Genomic DNA, 7920 nt, shown 5'->3' on the forward strand with positions numbered 1-7920 from the left:
TAGTAGTAGTAGAGAGAGAGAGAGAGAGAGAGAGAGAGAGAGAGGAAGGAGGAAGGGAGGGAGAGAGGCAGGAGAGGAGCAATGCTTCAATCTACATTGTAAAAATGGTGTGCAAAATTACATAAATAATGTGTATAAGAATTACACAATTTGTAGTGAAAAATTGCGTTTTTATAAAAATTAGTACTTTTACTCTCTAATCGTGTAAACATCTTTATATTTAAAAAAAATTGTGACAATAATTTATATATTATATAAATATATATATATTTTATAATTATATTTTATAATTCCTATGTAATGGATACATTTTTATAACATAATAATAATATCTCACATATATTATATTTGCATATATATTTGCACAAATCAATAACACAACTTATAAAAAATTGCACGTAATTTGTTGGCGATTTAATACGTAAATATTTCTATAAACTTAACTTCAATTATATATGTAAATTTTTATTAATTTTTGTAAATTATTTAATTACTAGAAGGAAGAATAATTTTATTTGTAAGTTGACTTTGTACAAGTAAATATATCTCTAATGATAAATCTCAAAATTACCCACTGTATTTGTTTGTCACCTTTTCCAAAATAATAGTGACAACTTCGGCTATGTTCTAAAATTTACTGCCAGCACTGAAAATCTATAGTGCACGTAATGTAAACTATAGATTTTCAGCACTAGCAATAAATTTTAAAACATAGCTTTCGTAGGAATGGGCAATCTATTTCTTCTTATATCTTATAATAAATTGCAAATATATCCTTAGACCTTACGATTTTTGTCACTCCTATTCGCGCGAGATCGATTTTGATTTTATCATTCGCTTAACTACATACATACACATTGGAAATGCTATTAATAATATTGATGCGATATCCGTGACCTACGACAGCAAACACTTTTTCTTTCTAGCATCTGGATATTAATAGAAAGAACTTATATAAGATAAGAGAGGCAGAAAAAAGAATCTAAGTGATCTATGTATAATTACAGTCATTACGCCCTTCGAATTCAGTTTGCACGATGTGTGCACCGCACTTTGCAAACTAAAGTTCCAAATACATAACAGACATTTACGCTTTTAATACGCGCTTATATGCTCTGGAGGATCGGAAATGAAACTATATAAAGTTCACCAAGTTCAGTCGCGGCGCGACGCACTTCTTCGCGGAACTAAGTTTGCACTTGATACACAAATAAATGAACATGAAACATAAAATGCGAACAACTTTTAACACTCTAAAAATATCGTTACTAAACTAGTTTCTCGAAAAATATGCAAATTGGAAAATTTTATTATCATTTTTTTTTTTACGTCCAAAGACTCGCCTTAAACAGTATTTGCATTAAAATATTACAAAAGAAAAGAACCGCTTTAACCGGTTTGAAGAATTATGCGCATGTTCGCTTGTAAATTGTCTCATTCTGAAATTTTCTAAAATTCAATGTAAATTCATTACGCGTTTAATTTAGCATGCATGAGAGTCGCGAGCACGTATCTAGTTTACAAACATTTTCCATCTTCGTGTTGCTGATTCAGCAACATGATCGATGAACTTAAAGAAGCATTTAAAATTTCTACACTTAAAAAAGAAAGACATGGTACTAGCAACTATAAAGGAGATATCTTTTTTAAACATAGAATTTTTTTAATATATTAAATCATTTTAACTATAAAATAATGTATAATTCAACTATATGTATATATATATATTAATCTTATATATAAAACTTGTATAGTTGTTATTTCTACAATTGCTATCACTACATTATTTTTTTCTCTATAAGTATGTGTATATATTTTTAATTGTTTTCGTCTATCATTAAATTTTACTATATATTAAATAAGAAAGAGTAATGGAACAACGTTAACAGATGAACATTAAAGGAGCAACAGTACTCCAATTTCTTAAGTTAAAAAAACATTTTGTTATTTTTAATTTCCATACGTGTCAAAATGTAAATTAATTTATTTTTTATTAATTTCAAAGTAAAAACTAACTTTAAGTCAAATTTAATATATTTTCTTAAGTTAAATTGTTTAACTTTGTTGTTTTAGTTAAATTAAAGACATATTGATTACAAGCAGTAGCGATCTATAAGTATATTATATAAAAATGATCAGGATTGAGAACGTAACTTTAAAAATAACTTGTTCACTTTTTCTCGTAACGATCGTTACTTTTTTTATGTCTGTCAAGATAACAGAAATTATATTTTCACAGTAATGGTAACGGATTCAATCATTATTTTTATCGAAACATTAATCCTTTATTATCTTCATAATTATTCAATAGTTTATATTATTTTTAATTAATTTAAATAATAAAGAAATATTTTATAATAGAGAGAGAAATTTAAATATACTTTTAATAAGTAATGCGTTACTTCCTAACTCTGAAAATGATTAAAAATGACTCAAATTGGGTCAAATAATTTGATATTATGAATTTAACATTGCAGCTTTCAAGAATTAACTGTCCCGAATGTTGCGTCATTATGAATATCTGATAAATATTACGTGAAAATATCTGCTTTAAAATCTTGCATCTACCTCTTTATAAAAACAGAATTTGAAACGGAAAAAAATTCACCATTTGCTCTTACTACGCTCTTATAAATAACCTGTTAATAATTTATAAATATAAGCTTCGTCAATTTCATTCGCGATAACAGAAGTGTCATATAATGTGTGAAATGCGACGGAGTCCATAATTTGTGGTGGACGATTGTTGCGTGCCATTTTCAAACTTTATGATAAATCGCTATTATAACACACAGCACGTCTCGAACAGCCGGGGCACGAGGATAAGATGTTTTATATACCGTGACACATCGCGTATATAGCTGGTGGCGCTCTTATATATTTTCCGGAAAAAACGCCGTGAAGTAACTTTTTGCCCAGTTTTCTTTTTGCATAAAGAGCCACGAAGTACATATATGTCTGTTATTCCGGAAAAAATTCTGTTCCACTAAAGAAATAAACTCTTCATAATATTATGAGAGATATTCTATTCAATTCGTCCCGGTGAGTAGCTAAAGTGTCAAACATTGATTGGGTAATTGTGTAATCAGTGCATCGCTTAAATGGTCGATTATCCAACATCGAGTTGCATGGGAATAGATAATCCATTGTGTACATATATTTGAATAATTACTATTCAGTCTGTTTGGGAGGACAATACATTTATACGCGAATATATTCTGTTTCAACATATAGACTAGCTCCATGTTTGCAATAAGTAATGTCGCAGTAAGTAACGTGAAAAGTTGAAAGGAGGTGAAAAATTTTGCCACCTTTACCGCTCATGTCAGTATTTATCTCATCCGCCGCATATGATACACTGCAGTCATATGAATTAGAGTGATGCACTTTGGATTTCAACTTGAAAAAGAAGATTACTTATCATAAATCCTCTTTTAAACTACACATTGAAAGAGCTTTTTCGCAAAAAAGATACAAGTAATACATGAGAATATACATAGCACTGATACATTAAATTTTTATGCTGGATCGATAATTGTCACAAATTATTAAACATATGTAGAATGAAAAGAGCTTTGCTAAAGCTCTTTATTAAAAAATTTAGCTAAACATAGATCTAAAATAATTTTGTTAGATAAATTCAAAATAATTATATAGAACGCCTAAATATTAATAATAATGCTAAAAGTTTTAATATTCTAGCTATCAGTTTGAGTATTACTACGTAATTATTGATAGCTTAAAACAATTATTTTCAGATCTGCAAGTTCAAAAATTTCAATAAATACTATTTTTGCAGAAAAAATGTACACTAATTGTTTGTCAAATGCATTTACCTATTATATTTGTTTAATGTTGATCCATTTTATATTCAAACTAAAAAAGTATTAACGTACCATATTTTAATTTAGTTTCCAATGCAAAGAAACAAAGAAAATTTTAAATAAATACTAAAATAAACGAACAAAAAATTAAAAATTGTGTTGCAAGTAACATATTCTATTCTATCGATATGTAAGAAAGAACGGGAGAAACAAAACTACAGATTACGAAAACAAGTGTGCCAATAATCAAATAAATAAACATTTCGTTTAATGTGCTGCATTAATTCATTGTAATGCAAGTTCTGAAGATTATTCTACATAAGTTGCAACACTTGTCGCAATAACCAATCAGAAGCGTCAATAATATTGATGCTTCTGATTTCCTGTCATATTGCAAACTATGTTTTGTATTCGCGACCTACGCAGAATAATTTTAAGAGTTTGAATATTATATTTTTTTAAAACTATTATACTTTTTAAAACTATACAGAAAATATTAATTTGAATTAATAAATATTTAACATTTAAAATATAAAAATAATTTTTTGTCTGTTTTTTTCTATAAATTTTGCCATTTTATCGAAACTTTTGAAAAGTTTATTTTAATGTTAGATATCAAAAGAACAATGATCTCAATCTCTTGAGTTAAATAACTCATAAAAATTTATTATTTTTAACTTTCATGTATGTTAAAATGAAAATCAATTTATTTCTGTAATTAATTTCGAAGTAAACAACGTCCATAATAATATATACACTTAGTAAATAATGAACTAAATTTGAGTCAAATAATACATTTTCTTGAGTTTAATTTAACTCCATTGTTTTAATTAAAATAACGACATATATAACGTAAGAATAGTGACAACTTATTGAAACAATTAAATAACTCAAATTTAACATTATGAATTTAACAATGTAACTAAATTTTTAGATACTTCAGTAAAATCATTCTTTTTATATGTCTATCCAATAATATTACAACATTATGAAGCAGTTGTCGCATTAATGTCGCTGGGAAATATTGCTGCGTCACACAATGTCTCGAAATATAACCGACCGTTAAACCGACCATGCCCACGTAATTATGTAGTTTCAGGCAGTCACGATTCGCATGGCCGCTGTCACGTAAATGGAAATGATTTAGCCGGCTGACGGGGTTTCGAATCCCCACGAACTTATTCTAGTATTCATCAGCACAGCTGCGAACGGCACCTACGCCTTTATCTCCTTCAGCTGGTAGCGGCGTGCACAGCGTGCAGGTGAGTATTGATCGTCGCGGAAGTGCGGCAGGGACGAGCGGCAGACGAAGAAACGGCCGAATATATAAACGGACGCGAGGCAATATGTGCTAGAGATAAATGCGTGGACAGACCAATCGGAGGAATCGGAGGAGGAGAAAAAAAGCGAGTTATTTACGGGGAATCTAGGTCGGTCTCTGTCCGATGACGGCCGACCAGAGCGGAGCAACAGGCAACCTGTAGATTTCAAAAGGGACTATTAAGGCACTGATGCGCAAATGACTCTGAAAGGTCTGTATTACATATTAGGTCTTTTACAAATGCTTTCATATTTACTAATTGTAAATATATATCTTTCCTATATATCTTTTAGGAATATTGAAGAATCACACCTGGATGCTTGAATATTGTGATTATTCGCAGCAAAAAATTTCCGAGGAAACAACTTTTAAATATATGTCATATTTTAACAATATTAATATAATAATATTTTAACTATTTCTTATTTGTTTTTTTAAATACAGTGCAAAAAATATTTGTACAAAAAAGATAGAATATTTTTTGGAAAAAAAATTTTTTTTTTAAAGTAAATATTAATTAGATACTTATTTATGATATATGATAATGTTTTATTCATAACAAAAGAAGTTGGTAAAAACAAATCATGTTCATAATTTTAAAAACTAACTTTCTCGATTATATAAATTCTGTATGTATATCCAGATAATAAAATTTTCCATTTTCCTCATTACTAATATAATAATATTAATTACTTTATATTTTAATATTTAATTTTAATTATTATACATATTATTATACATATTATCTTCTAGGTAAAATAATTTTGAAAAATAATACTAATATATAATAATAATTTTTTCTTTGTCAATCAATTGTTAATATTTACTTTCTAAAAATAAGGTCTTCTTTAAAGATATCTTATACGAATACTTTTTGCATTTACTGTATAATATTTGTGAATACGAATTTAACTCAGTTTAGTTATAAATTATTACTGTTGTCTATTTTTGTTATTACATTTTGTTTCTAACTCAAAGGATTAAATTACCACTGCTCTTTCGATATCTAATACTGTACTATAAAAATAAATATGTATCAACATGTAGACACATTAGAAAAATAATTATGTAACGACTAACGTTAAGGCTCTTATGCCGATTAATGCATGGCGTTATGAAAAACGCACGAGATAATTCGTTGAATTTTTTGTCCCAGAGATACAAATCGCATGCGAATTAAAACCGAAGTAATTCCGGTTTGAGTTCAATTTCCGTCGCGCCGTAGATATACGGGAAAAAAATATATCTTGTGCCGATCGTCATGTTTTTGATCGCACGAGTCAATATATAGAGATTATTTTCCAGTATCGCACGCAAATCTGAATTCATTGAATATTTATTGGTATCAATGGATGGCACGTTATATATTGTAGATCTATATACAGCGAGTCTATAGATGAATAGCATCCACAATACATGCTTGCAAAGTTTAACTGATATAGAGTTTTAGTCTATAAGACTTTGACATAATACTCAAGGTGCAATATGAAAACATATTATAAAGCAATTCACAGCAGTTAGCGAGTTATAAGTTACAGGTAACTTTCTTACATTAAATATCCTTTTCTTGTTACTAAAATTTGATAGTTTACCTTCAATATAAATTTGCATTTCTTCGCGAAAAGTTAAAAAAAAACTTGGATATAAAAAATTTCAGTATAGACTTATACTTTTTATAAGATTTTCATACACTGTTAAATTTTAAAAGTACAATGTAATTTTTTGAATTAAATAACATTTTGTTATTAGATATGCGTGTCAAAATATAAATCAATCCAATTCTGTGGCGAATTGCTTAGTTTCAAAATATACAACGTTTATGATAACATATGTATTTAAATAAATAAACTAAATTTAAGTCAAATTTGATACAGTTTCTTGATTGTTTATTTCTTATTTATAATTCTTATATATAATTGTTTAATTCCATTCTTTTAGTTAAACTAATGACATATAGCAGCAATAGCAACCTAGAGACATGAAATTAAAAATTAAGTATAATTTGGCATTATAAATTTAACAGTGTACAATAGTCAAAGTATATGCAATGTAGAAACATTATGGAGCGATTACTAAATCATAAAGCGATTTATAGTATAGTTAAAGATAATTTACTAGTTTAATTTTTTTACTTCAAATATCCTTTTCTTGTTACTAAAAATTAACAATTTATTCTCAATGTCAATTGTCATTTTCGAAAAGTTCAAATTTCAAATAAAGATGTATATCTTTATTAAACAAAAGAATTGGATCATTTATCGATATTCTGTAACCGGTCATTCGTTTGTGCGTATATACCTCTCTCTGATTCCGCTGGGAATGCATTAGACTGAATTGCGAGCAATGGCGGACACATACAATTCAGAGTACCGCATGATCGATGTGCTGCTCCTGCCTTTGTACTTTTGAGGTTGTGAAAGACGAGGTCGTTGACGATCGCCTGTTGCTCCCATTCGTGCGACCTGGTGCAACAGAGTTAGAAAGCTGGAAAAGCAGCTTGCAGCTACCCAGCCACGCGATGTATTGTCTCTCTGTTCTCCGAGATTATCATAGTGTTAATTTGAGAAGCATAGCTGGAAGGTCTGGAAGAAAAAGAGAAGAAGACAGACAGAGAGAGAGAGAGGAGAGAGAGAGAGAGAGAGAGAGAGAGAGAGAGAGAGAGAGAGAGAGAGAGAGAGAGATATATCTCTCTCCTCTAGTATATATATATATATACTACTACTACTACTACTACTACTAACTAATTAATTAATTAACTTAAATTAAAGTTAAAAC

This window comes from Atta cephalotes, assembly GCF_000143395.1.
Source record: "Atta cephalotes unplaced genomic scaffold scaffold00033, whole genome shotgun sequence".
NCBI lineage: Eukaryota > Metazoa > Arthropoda > Insecta > Hymenoptera > Formicidae > Atta > Atta cephalotes.